The sequence below is a fragment of the Crocodylus siamensis genome, chromosome 15 (genome assembly GCF_052110815.1).
Source record: "Crocodylus siamensis isolate JL-2025a chromosome 15, ASM5211081v1, whole genome shotgun sequence".
Taxonomy (NCBI): Eukaryota; Metazoa; Chordata; order Crocodylia; family Crocodylidae; genus Crocodylus; species Crocodylus siamensis.
In genome coordinates, this window is record NC_143409.1 from 42,300,908 (window position 1) to 42,314,495 (window position 13,588).

The following is a 13,588-nucleotide window of genomic DNA, read 5'->3' on the forward strand; positions in this document are numbered from 1 at the left end:
CCCCCCAAAATCCCAGACCATAATAATCATTACTGTTGTATACTGCAAAGTTAGGATAGTGCAACAGTTGGATGGCAAAGCCAAGTCAGGAAATACCCGGTTTAGGAATGAACGGGCCTTCTTAAGCCTGTCTTCCTGGCTCTGTACATTGTAGTCCAGTCTTTAATGATATGGTTGAGAGAGCTAAAAGCCAAGCTCCAAGCCCCATAACTTGACTCTAAGTTTATGTCTGTAGTGTACTTACAGCTGGTATATGGGCATACCAGGACAGCTCTAGACTCACTAGCTGTGGCACCAATGACAGTCCAGCAGAAGCAGCATGGAGCTTGACATGGGCTTCACAACCTGCCCAAGTAGCAGGGGATATGAGCCTAGTCCAAACTCCATGCTACCAGTACCGGAGCTAGCAGGTATAAAGATATACCGAGTGGGTCAACACTACACCACAGCCACCGCTGCGACTTCATTCTGAACATAACCATGAGGGCCGGATTCCAGTCCACCTGTTAGGTCTCCAAGTGGACTTAGATACAAAAGTTTCCTCCTATTCCTCCCTGTTGAAGTTAAAAGTGGGCAGGTCCTCCTCCTCACCGCTTTTCATGTCTTAATGATAGTATCATAATACTTAGGGTCAGAAGGACCTAAACAGATCATGAGGTCTGACCCCCCACCCCAGGCAGGAATGGGTACTGGGACCATATCACCCCAGCCAAATATCTGTCCAGCCTCCTCTTGAAGACCCCTGAAGTAGGAGAGAGCACCACCTCACTTAGGAGCCCATTGCAGAACCTGGCAGCCCTGACTGTAAAGTAATGTCTCCTGATATCCAGCCCAAACCTTCTCTCTAACAATTTGTGGCCGTTATTCCTAGTAAACCTGGGTGGTGCCCAGGGGAACAGAGCCTCCCCCAATTCCCGCTGGTCCCACCTGGTAAGTTTATAGACAGCCAACAGGTCCCTCCTCAGCCCTCTCTTGTGGAGGCTGAACAGGTTCAGGCCCTTTAGCCTCTCCTCGTAGGGCCTGCCCTGCTGTCCCCTGACCATACGAGTGGCCTCCTCTGGACCCTCTCCATGGTGTCCACATCCCTCCTGAAATGTGGCGCCCAGAACTGGACGCAGTACTCCAGCTTCTACCTGACCAGTGCCGCATAGAGGGGGAGGATCACCTCCCTGGACCTGCTAGAGATGCTTCTGTGGATGCATGACAAGGTGCCGTGAGGAAGCAGTCAGTAAGGTGAACATTGGCAGCTCATGTTCATCCTGGAGTTAACAATGACTCCAAGATCCCTTTCCGCCACCGTGTTGACAAGAAGGGTGATCCCCAGCCTATAGGTGTGTCGCTCGTTCCTTCTCCCTAGAAAGGGAGCTCCCTGATCAGGATGGGAGTTCAAACCCATGCATGCAGAGCACAATGGATTAGCAGTCCATCACCTTAACCACTCAGCCACCTCATCTGCTTAAATCTTACATCTAAGATACTGGTGTGTTACAAAAGTAGGTTTTTAGGGTCTTGAGCAGCTTGGACTAGAATCACACTTCAACACCTAATAGATGAGATGTGATCTGGCAATAAGTGCCCTAAATTTCAGAAGTGATTGGCACCAACCTGCCCCCCTGCAAAAGCATGTCCACCCCCACCTCCTCCCTTTAGGTATCATGTTAGCGGCAACATCGACAGGGAGCAAAAGTTTCAGACTCATGAGCATTCTCCTCTAGCACCTGTAATTGTGATCATCAGCTAAATAACTGCATGCAGGAGCTGGGGTCTAGCAGACAAGACCTATGAGGAAAGGCTCAGAGCTAGGGCTATTTCGTCTTGAGAAGAGAGGACTGTGGGGGGATTAGAGTCTTCAAATAGCTGCATGGTGATTGTAGAGAGGATGGAAATGGGCTTTTTTTTCTGTGGATATAGGGGGCAGGTCTAGGATCAATGACCTCAAGCTGCAGCAGAGGAAATTTTGATGGAAGATTAGGAGGATCTTCCTGACTAGGAGAGCAGTCAGCCACTGGAACAGGCTGCCTAGAGAAGGTTTCACAAGCAGGTTAGACAGGCAGTTGGCTGGGATGGGTTAGTCGGGGAAGATTGTGCCTTGGGCAGGGGGCTGGACTAGATCATCTTGTGAGGTCCCTTGCAGCCATTCTTTCCTATGATCCTATGACAAAGTAAATCCTCCCGGACACACAGCATGGTCAAAGAGAGTGACAACCCAATGAGGCCAGCAGAAACTTCTGGGTGGCAGAACAGGAACAGGCTGCCATGAGCCCCTTCCTTGCCAGGGCAGTAATAGCTCTAATTGCAAACAGTTCTGTCTAGAAATCCCTGCACATATGAGTCATGCCCACACTACTCCTGACTTTGAGGGGTTACTTTACCCCAGAGTAGACTGATTTACATTGGTGAAGGCCTGTATGCGGTGAGTCTGTTCCACACTCGCACCTGTGCAAAGGCAAATTACACCCGTGTATGTGAAATGTGCATCTCAGAGCCCCTGGATGGTGAATGCTGGCATCTCAGTCAGCTCTATGCCGAGTACCAGGATCCTGTTAATGCTTCATCCCTGGTAATGGCTCAGCAGTCCATGCCCAGTGTGTCATGCAGGACCTCCCCTTTTGAGTCTAATCCGCGGAGACAACGGGTCTGAGATGCAGCAACCTAGCTCATGCTGTAGCCGCTCATGGGGCCCCCAGTGAAACCCAGTTTCTCAGGTGAGCTGGTTCCTACTGCATTACCACATGGCTTCTCCTCTCTGAGATAGTCCCAAGTAGCTGTGGTCAATCCTTCTTCCCCCACCCCTACCCCCACCTTGTGCATCTCCCACCACCCCTCCTTGCTGCTTTGCAGAGCAATCATGCTTCATTTGCCTGGTTTCTTCCCCTGGCTGGAGATGGATACATGTAACTTCCTCAGGCCTTTTCTGATTATTTGTCTGAAAAATCCTTGCAAGGACATGCAAGCTGTCTCCTCCAAGGTCTTGCATGTCTCGACTTCATGCCGTTCGCTCAACAAAGCATTGGAAGCGCCAATTACAAGCCTATTTCAATACGCTTCCTTTTACTAGCCCCAGAGTCACTGCACTCTGCTAACTCCTACAGGCTGCTAACAAAAATGCTATGACAGAGTCCCCCGGCTTTCAGCTGTGCTATTAAAAAAACCCACCCAAACCCAGCCCCTGTCACCATTAACGTACTGTTTGAGCACAAAGAAATCATTAAATTTCTTCTTCAGGGCTACAACAAAGCCAGTTCCCTTTGCCCTTCCTCTCTGAATGCAAACGCACTGACTATATGCTCAGTGCTTCATCCCCCATCCCTCACATTTCATGTGCCGCTGCTTTTTTTCCCTCCCAGACTGTCCAGCAGCCAATGCCTGTGCTTCTAGGAGGCCTTGCAGAGGCTCAGGGGAGTCTGTAGATGTCCCAGTTCTGTAACTGATACCCTGTGTAATTGCAGCCAAGTTGCTTTACTTGCTCTGTCTCAGCTTCCCACCTGTACGATGAGATTGATAATCCTCCCCTTGTCTGCCCTATTAAGCTGTTTAGACTGGGCCCCTTTCTTCCAGGGTGTGGGCACATGGTATGTTCACCGCTTAGTCACTTCAGTTGACCATTGTGTTTGCTCCCTTTTTATGCAACTTGAAGGCAGGCAGGAGCAGATCCCTCAATTGTGCTGCTTGCAATCACCAAGTCTTGGCACCAAGTCAGCCCAGAGCCTTTACTTTTATGTGGCTCTAGGGCACAGGGGGTGAGCATGTCCCCTTCTTTCCCCTGCTGCTGAATTCAGGTGGGAAGGGAAGGAAGAATGGGCAGCATTGCTCATTCCCTTGGGCTCTGGAGCAGCACAAAAGCAGGGGCTCGGGGCAGTCCTTGGCCCAGTCAGCTAATGAGCTCAGCGATCACAAGGAGCTCTGGGAGGAGCCCACACTGCCCAGGCAGTGAGCCCAGAGCTCATTGTGCCTGTACATCAAAGCCAAAGTAGGGCGGCTGTGCCCCACTTCCCCTGTTACAAGGCCCACTACTGAATTCAGGATAATACTACTTTCCATGCAACTGTCTTCTCCCCTTTTAACGTTCACCCTGGGGTAGCCCTCTGCACAATGCAAATGGGCTTCCTACTACAGGCAGCCAACGTGGGAGAGCTGGGGATCACTGCTGTGTAGAAGACATTTACTACCGGTTCAAAGCAGGAGTAAATTACTCTGCAGTAGCAGTGTTGTGTGCTTCCAGCACTGCGCTAATTTTAGGTGGAGAGCCTGGCCCAGTACCTGTGCTTCCCTTGGCTGTATGCCTATACCTGCCTACCTTCCCTCATCTTATCCTTAGTTTGGAAAGTCTGTGTGGCACGGACCATCTTGTTAAGCTTTGACTATACAGCTCCAAGCACAGTACGGTCCTGATCCATGATAGGAGCTCCTAAGTGTTAGTGCCATATAAGTAATAAGGTTACAGCAGGCAATGGAGGCATTTGCACTTCTGCTTTGCAGCTGGGAGAGAAAACAGACGATGTCAGTGTAATGGGGCCCCTACCCCATTAACTAGAATGGGAAGGGGATCCAGGGGTACTTGGCCCGTTTCCCTTCCTTCAACCCCCCATTTTTCTTCTGTCACCATTTGTGTATTTGCCACTGGTAGAGGTCCCTTCCCCTGGTTTCAGGATTCTGATCCCCACCTTTCCTTCCTCTTCCTTCCACTGTATCTTGGTGTCTCTCCTGCCTGTGCCCCAGAGGCAAACTCAAAGGCAAGTGAACGTGCAGCAAGATGGCCACTGGTCCAGGTGTAGGCAGAGCCTGATGGCCCAGGGAGAGGAAGGAGAGGAATCACATAACCCAGGGAGCCCTGTATAAGCCCAGGCCTCAGGCTAGTCAGGCAATCTGGCTGCAGGAGCTGCTGGGATTAGAGCCCTCTCCAAGAGGCATAAGGCCTGGAGAGGACTCAGGAGGCAGCCCCAACTCCTAATCCTTGCATTTTGGGGGGTTTCCTCCCCCCCGCCCCGGAGGGCTGGGTTGTGACTGTAGGGGCAAAAAAGGCCACAGAAATAGGATGACCGAGGGGGACAGCCCAAGCTTGAGATTTCACTGCACTGAACTTGAGGTCACAGAGTGCGACTAGAGCATGTTCTGTGTCCATAGGAGACTGAACTTGACTGAACTGAGACAGGAGGTGGCAGGGGAGACCTAGCGTGCCATGTACCAGTTACTGCCGATGCTAGAACTTGCGGTCGCGGGGAGTGACCAGAGCTGAGCCAGGAGCTCGCGGCCCTGAACAGGAGGTTCCAGGTTAGAGGACTCAATGACAGTAAAATTGGGATGAGCGCCAGTGGCTTGCCCTCCTTATAGCCTCCCACACGAATTTCAACATTAAGGCATAGCAGGTGAGACTACTGGGTAAGGAAGAGACCAGAGGTTGTCAGCACAAGCAGGCCCCTAGAACCAGGTGCCCCACAGTGGCTCTTGCAAATGGCCCACAGTCAGATCGCACAGGAAGTTAGACAAGCCAAACACAGAATCCAGGTCTTATTCCTGCTGCAATGCCTGGCTCATGTGAGGCTATGTCATGGCCTCTTTCATAAGAAATGTTGAACCATGTCATGACATCATCAGGGCATAACTGTGCTAGGGTTATGGTCCTCCCATTACTGGTGATCCTTAATTGAACAGGGCTGCTGTGAGTCTCACAGGCCCTTTGCCAATGATGTTTCTATGCTGCCCACTCTCACCCCTTCACCAGCCCCTGCCTCCGGCCAACACCAACTCCAAAGCATCTTCCTGCAGGAAATTACCTTTCCTTTGCTGATTGGAGGACAGGGCACATTCAACTCAGTGCTCAGCACTCCTTTCCTCAGTTTAATTGGAAACCCTTATGAATACTTAAAGGAGAGGGTAAAGCCACGATCCATTTTTAAAGAGTCTGCAAGTTGTGAGAATGACAGGAAAACAGCAAGGGAATGACAGGGGCACAGAAAGGAAAAGGAAAGGGCAAGACAGTCCAGCATTCAGAAGTTTTGCTGAGCCCAGGAGGTTTAAGCCAGGCTCTTAGACACAGGGCTGCATGATAGCTCATGAAAGATGAGGTGCCTGTATGACTTCAGAACAGCAGCTGCAGCTGGAACATGGGCTATCAATCCTCATGCTTCAGGGCACACACTGGCGACCAGCAGGATCAGGAGGGAATTTACCCCGTGTGGATGCTGAACTGGAAGGCGGAGGAGTCAGCTTCCAGCAAGATGGCACAGTATCCCACAGGGCATAGTCTACAGAGAGGCCCAGAAATAGATGGAAGGTGGATACTTAACCAAAGGGCTTTCAACATGTGTTGACATCACTGTGAATCGAGAGCACCTTGCTGGAACCTAGGACTCCCAGCTTCCTCAAGAGGACAGGAAGCCGCTGTCAGAAATGGGACACTTAACAGGAGAGAAAGACAAAAAGGGAGAGGCTCACGACGACCTTGACCTGCCCCATAGGATCCAAGCTGAGCTACATCCAGTCCTCAGTGGGTGGTGGAATCCATGAGCTCAACCCACTATGAGGAGTTGGAGAAGGAGGGAGAGGGAAAAATAAAGACCAGGAAGGAATCGGGTCATCCCCGGCAATGCAGCTGCTCTGGGTGCTGAAGTACCCTGCCAACACCCCCAATAACCACAATGGATGTGATGCACAAGATACCACAGCAGGGACTGAATGGGCTGCTCTGGTTAAGTGCTGCAGTAAAAGTACTGAGAGGCAAGGCTTTTTGGTGGACCAACTGAATAATTGGGAGAGTTGTTGAACAAGCATCAGGTGCCCTTCCTCAGGTCCTTTCATAACCAAAATCTACTTCCCACTCTCCTCATATTTGTTCCCACCCGACATGTGCCACCTCCTAAAAGTGAGGGCATGATGACCAGTGCTGCTCTCAGGTTGGTCTGGGGCACGGTTTTACTATGAGAGCATCTCTAGGAGAGCTATCCTGCCACATCATGCCTACACTTGGGAACTGAAGCGAGCAGGTGGGTTGTGGTTCACTGCAGTGCTTCTGAGTGTGGCACGCAGGTCCCTGAGGAAGGCACCCAATTCCCAAAAAGCCGCCTGACAACTTTCCCAACAGACAGTCCTCTAAGGGAGACCACAAAAGAGCCATGCCTTTTGGACATTTCCTGGACCGTGACAGCTACAACTCGACTGCAATGAAAGGAGAGATCACAGTAACTGCTGTTGGCTTTGGCTGCCCTCAGTAAGGGTGGGGGATCCCCACCCAGTGGATGTTAACCCTGGACAGCCATTAGGGCAGTAACCAAGGTGGGGAAAGAAAAGCAGAGGTTGGGATCTACTCACTTGGCTGCCTGTACTTTCCTGGCAGGAGCTGGAGCCATGCAGATACTAACACCAACAGGGAGGATGTAGAATTTTCTACTCTACAAACCCAGGGTTGATCCCAAAGCGGAGGTGTGCAGACCCATCTCTAACTGAGCCTCTTGAAGGCTCTTCAGCTAAACTCCAAAGCTCAAAGGGTCTTTCCTTAGCCAACTTGGCCCCTACCCATTGTACATACACACTGGCTTGCTATCACAGGGTCATGAGCACTGGCCACAACCAGTCTTATTCCTGTGTCTTCTCAACTGGGCTCAGGGCCTCTGCACATCAAACTATTTCTAGGAAGTGTTTTGTTAGGAGAAAAAGAAGGATTCCTAAGTTGGTTGGGGCCTTTTATCTCAGCAAAAAATAAGAACAGGGTCGCCCTTTGAAACATGCAGATGCCATGGCGAACACAGGAGATAACTTATTTATAGGTATGCAGTCAAAATGTTATGGTATTGAATATTTTATTTCCTCTGCCACCAAATGGAGACTGATTAGTCTCCAGCACGGAGGGCAGTGGGAATGCTGCAGCCAGACAGCGCAGTGCTGACATTAGTGCTTATGACACTATGAAAGCCAGGCAGCTGGAGAAGGCTGTGTCCAGGGAAGCCAAGCTCCTTGTCCTCCCTCCACGGAGTTCAGAAATAAATGCACCGATTACTCTCTAGAACTTGGATGGCGATTGCTACTTGGGCTTTGTTCTGTGTTTCGGGCAGTGAGCAGGCTGGATTGCAAGCAGTGGCTGGATGAACTGAAATATCGCAGTTAAGTGACCAGGCTTTGGTTCATAGATTCATGGAAGTAGGGTTGGGAGGGTCCTTGTAGATCTTCTAGTCTGATCCCCTGCCCTGGGCAGGAGAGAAAACTAAGCTCAAATGACCCCAGCCAGGTAAACGTCCAGCCTCCTCTTAAAGACCCCCAGGGTAGGAGCCAGCACCACTTCTCCTGGAAGTTGGTTACAGATCCTAGCCGCCCTGACCGTGAAGTAGCGCCTCCTGATGTCTAGTCTAAACCTACTGTCTGGCAACTTGTGGCTGTTATTCCTTGTTACCCCAGGAGGCGCTTGGGGGAACAAGGTCTCTCCCAAACCCCGCTGGTCCCCGCTAGTAAGTTTACAGACGGCCACTAGATCCCCCCTCAGCCTTCTCTTGTGGAGGCTGAACAGGTTCGGGTCCTGTAGCATCTCCTCATAGGGTCCACCCTGCTGCCCCCTGATCATGCGAGTGGCCCTCCTCTGGACCTCTCCATGCTGTCGACATCCCTCCTGAAATGCGGTGCCTGGAACTGGGCGCAGTACTCCAGCTGCGGCCTGACCAGTGCCGCATAGAGCGGGAGGATCGCCTCCTTGGCCCTGCTTGAGATGCATCTGTGGATGCATGACAAGGTGGGGTTAACCCTACTGACCATGTTCTCGTGTTGTCGGTCCATATTCATCCTGGAGTCAGTAATGACTCCAACATCTCTTTCTGCCACCATGCTTTCAAGAAGGGAGTTCCCCAGCCTGTAGGCGTGCTGCTGGTTCCTACTGGTCAGATGCTCCATCCTGACAGTCCTTTTAGAAGCCAGTGAAGGAAAAGATCAGTAGCAGCCCTGGCTGCCAGGTGTCAGTAATGCACCATCTTCAGAAACTCATTTGCCCTTTTATATTTTATGATCTCAAGATGCATTCATAAGGGGGACTCATAATGAGGCCACTACAGCAGTAATGCTGCCATTTTACAGGTGGGGAAGCCAAGGCATATAAAAGCAATGCAATTAACTCAGGGCTGAAGCCGAGACCCTGGGATATACTTGCACCGTCTCCGTGTAGGCAGAAGGCACCTCTGCAAAGTGTTCCTCTCTCATGTGCTCTCATTTTGCATGGGCCACCTCCCAAAACCGAGGTCATGTTGCCGCCTTAGCACATGCCCAGTGGTGCTCTCAGTGTCTGTTTTGGGTGTGCATCATGCCAGCTATATGGGAGATCTCTTGCCTCATGGCCACAGTTCAGTTGTCTAGAGGAAGAGGGAGCTGGTGGTGTCCAGAACAATGCAGCTGGGTCTGACAGAGTCTCTGGCGACAACATGCCCTGTGGCATCAACCCGCTTCACCTTCAGCTACTTCTGCCCTTTGCTCTTATCTTTCATGATCAACCAGCAACCATGAACAAGAGACTCCCAAATCAGATCAACAACCATATTCACTCTTAATCAAACAATACTTATCATCACCAAGCCTGTTGATTATGGTGGCCCCAAGGAACTAGTCAAAACTGGGAACCCCGTGTGCCAGGTGCTGTACAAAACCTAGCTTGTTTGCAGGATCCAACAAAAGATTGTGTGGCAAAGCCCAGCCTGGCACTTCAGGACTCAGGTGCAGCAAAGCACACGCACAAATCCAGTAGATATTTTTGGACTAGACACTGGAAGCTAGCATTCCCCTCCCCAAGACACCCCAAGGATTAAATATGACGGCTTCTAATGCCCTAAATCTAGCACTCAGTGGCACTTCTCAACAGGAAAGTGCTGCAGTTCAAAGCAGCATACTTCCTTGGCTGCTTCATCCACGTACAGAGCTGACCAGGGGCCGATCTGAAGGGGGAACATGCAGTGCTGCAGTTGTAGCCCCCTTTGATTCTTGCTCCACTCACATTTTAAAACCAACATCTTGGGAGGGGCAGTGGCATTTCTAGTCAGGCAGTGCTGACAGCATCAATCGATTGCATGGCTCATTGTCATCTTCCTGATTCCTGCTAATCTCTTTTCACACTTGTTAACATCCCTCTATCCTTTGTAATGGTCATGATGTTCCATTATTAAAACTATCCTTTCTTCTCCAATGCTGCTGTCTGTTAGCAATTCCTGGTAATGTCTTTCTGTTTTGCAACCCTGTAGACTGTTTTTAGCTCCATCTGAAAAAACCTTACTTCAGGTGTGGTAATATTAACTTGGGTGTAGAAATGACTGACAGTGACATATGGGAGGCTCCAGAAGGCTATATTTTGTTTTAGGAGTCTGAATAAGAGACATACATTTAACTGTAATGACTAGAGGACTAGTGACACCATTTCTTTTGACTATTTAAGTAATTTGTTGTGGTTTTTTTTTTTTTTAATGTAATGTATTACCTAGCAAACAGTGCCCATTTCAAAAGTTTTGCTCTGATCTTGGACTGAATGCTATAGGGCTACCCCCCTAGCATATTAGCAAGGCTTCTAGTTCAGGAGTAGGCAACCCCTGGCACGGGTGCCATACAGCACATAAAGACATTTTGCTTGGCATGCATGTCTTAGGGTGGACGGTGGGGAAAGGGCTGGGGCTGTGCTGCCACAAGGATAGGGCCCTTTGTGGCTCCCCTGTCGTCCACCCTGGCATGCCAACATCTTACAATAAGGGGTTGTGGGCATTTGGGGCACTCCACTCAAAAATGTTGCCAACCCCTGTTCTAGTTTCTCTTTATTTGGAAAAAATGTGCTGTGTTATATGCAACAATGTACCACACCTTGTGTTCCCCTCTTTTCGAAGGCCTGGATCCGGTCATGGGCCTGGGCGCAAAAAGGCTTCTCAAAAACCTATTTGTTTCACTGGCTTCCTTCCTCTGGATCCTTAACTGCCTTGTTATTTCTGTGCAGCTCCTAGCATGAGCCACTAGATGACACACTTGAGACAAGGTGGACCTCTACTGCAATTAGGATGCAAGACAACTTGCTGTTTTGCTCCATGTTAAGCAAAGAAGAGAGCTGGGCCCCAGCTAAGTTTAGCAGCCGTTTCAAAATCGACATCACCTACCTGGCAGAAGACAAACAAGACACCCAGCTCTGTCCTCTGGGAGCAGCGCTCGGGACTGAATTCGTAATCATCCCCCAGGACTAACAAACCAAGGGCCCTTTGATTGTTGTCGCCCTCTCCTCCCCCAAGATCCTGCCCCAAAACATTTGCATGTCAAAAGCATGTAGGTCTCTCATCCGATTCCTCTTCCGTCATCTTTCCCAGACATTTTGCTGTGTATCCTGCAGGCTTCACTTACGGAAATGAGGGAGATGAATTAATTAGCAAGGCAAAGTGGATAATTATATGTTTTAAACTTGTTGTGTGTAACATAGTTTTCTAGAGTGGCTTATTTATAGGAATTGGCTATAACCTTCTAAATAAAGCTTGAAAACTTTGCTGAGTTATTCTGAGGAGGAGATAGATGTGCTGTCTGGGAGAGACTGGACCATTCCCAACTGGCACAGCATCAGGCACAAGACAAATTTCCTTCTCATAAATTAAATGAGCACACCAAGCTGATTAATAGGTCTGCGCACCACTGCTCCCTGCTGAGAGGAATCAGAGCTGGCCATCTCTGTGTCATAGCCCCCATACTGTGAGCATTTAATGGAGAGTTGCCTTCAGCTAAAGATTCAGCTCCTGGAGCAGGAGGAACTGAGCTCTTATAGGAGCACCTAATTAGCTGAGTCAGTAAAATGACTAGGCCTTCATTAAGAACATGATTGGGCACCCGGCCACAGGCACTGCTGTCTAGGCAGCTCTTCCGCCCCCAACCTTCATCATGGCCTCATCGTGCTGGGGGCTGTGAGTATCCATCACAAAAGGCAGCTCCTGCCGTTACAGTGCTGCAGTCTAAATCCAGGAAGAACCAGAGATGAAGCGACTTGCCCAAGGTCACGCAGGAGATCAGTGCCAGAGCTAAGAACAGAACCCCAGTCTCTTAAATCTCCTTGACCGTTGGATTATTTCCTACCTCAGCTAAGCCCCAAGTGGCTGCTGGCACAATAAGAAACTGTGCAGTCTTAGGTCACTATAACTTTGCTCTCGTAGCATTGTCATGTTTACCTGACAGCCTTGTCCTATCTAGAGCATTATGAAACAATTTGAGTAGTGGGACACAGCAGGAAGGAAGGAGCGCACTATAAATTTTTTTTAACTTGCAGAGAACGTTAAAGGCCGAGAGATCTCACTGCAGCGAGGTGAGACAGATTCTCCAAGTCAGATCATGAGCAGACCTGAAAGACGCAGTCCCAGAGCGTGCACAGGCTAGAAACACCAAGGACCAAGGACCTCTCGCCTACTAGAAACACTCAGTGTTACCAAGCCACGGCCTGACACTGACAGCTCAATTGTGGTTATTTATTCCTGCAAACACTTTAGGCTAACAAAATAGTAAGGGGACAGCTCTGCTTTCCAGTCTCAAGTATAAATACCCTGAACGGTACAAGGGGCAAGAGCCAGACTGGTATTCAGGGTGCTCTGTCCTCCATCTCCATCTACTCCCATTGAAGTGTAGACAATTTCCTATTGTTAGCAGGAGCGGTGCACTGCCGCCTCCTGATTTATCTTCCCCAAGCCCCTTCCTGGTCACTCTCACTGACTTATATGGACAACAGAAATTTTGCCCCGATGTTGTAGAAGAGCTGGGCTGGATGGAGATCTGGGCCTCTGCAGTGCCCTGGCTGATGGTTCCAGTTATGGGTAACAAGAAGCTATTGAGGTCTGGGTCTGGGGACAACTCTAGAACTCAATGGAGATGGAAATTCCTCATTTCCTTGCTGAACCACCCACTCATCTGGTCTCAGTCGACATGGAGGCAGTATTGATTTACACCGGGGTGACCAACCCACCAAATCATGGACAATTAGGTTGGAAGGGACCTCAGGAGGTCATGTACTCCAACCCCCTGCTCAAAAGTAGGACCAGCCCCAACTAGGTCATCCCAGTCAAGGCTTTGTCTATCCTGGCCTTAAAAACCTCCAGGGATGGAGATTTCACAAACTCTCTGGGTAACCTATTCCAGTGCTTTATTACCCTCCTAGTGAGAAAGTTTTCCCAATATCTATCCTAAACTTCCCTTGCTGCAACTTGAGACCATTGCTCCTTGTTCTGTCATCTGCCACCACTGAAAACAGTCCAGCTCCATCCTCTTCTGAGCCCCACTTCAGGTAGTTGAAGGCTGCTATTACATCCCCCCTCATTCTCTTCTCCAGAATAAAGAAGCGCAGTTCCCTCTGCCTCTCCTCATAAGTCGTGTGCCCCAGCCCCTTAACCACTTTCATTGACCTCCACTGAACTCTCTCCATCTGGCTCTCTGAGCCTGACATTGCATATAGGGGCACATCCATGACCCTGACCCAGTGGACAGGGTTCCCCACAGGTCTGGAAATTTAGGAGCAGGACAAAAAGCAGCAGTGTTAATTGTCATGGCTCTGGTGTTAAATGCTGTGGGGCATGTGTGGCACTGGATGTGCTGCGGGCTGGATAACACAGCTCCACAGGTCAGA

General features: G+C 49.9%; 1 protein-coding gene and 1 non-coding gene across 2 annotated transcripts in view; both read right to left on the reverse strand.

Moving 5' to 3' along the window:
* Positions 1-13,588, reverse strand: part of LOC149852480 (uncharacterized) — a 101,974-nt gene that overhangs the window by 46,534 nt on the left and 41,852 nt on the right. The gene's annotated exons all lie outside the window — the stretch shown is intronic.
* TRNAS-GCU (transfer RNA serine (anticodon GCU)) lies at positions 1,371-1,453 on the reverse strand. The gene has a single exon. It is a non-coding gene; the product is annotated as a tRNA-Ser (tRNA).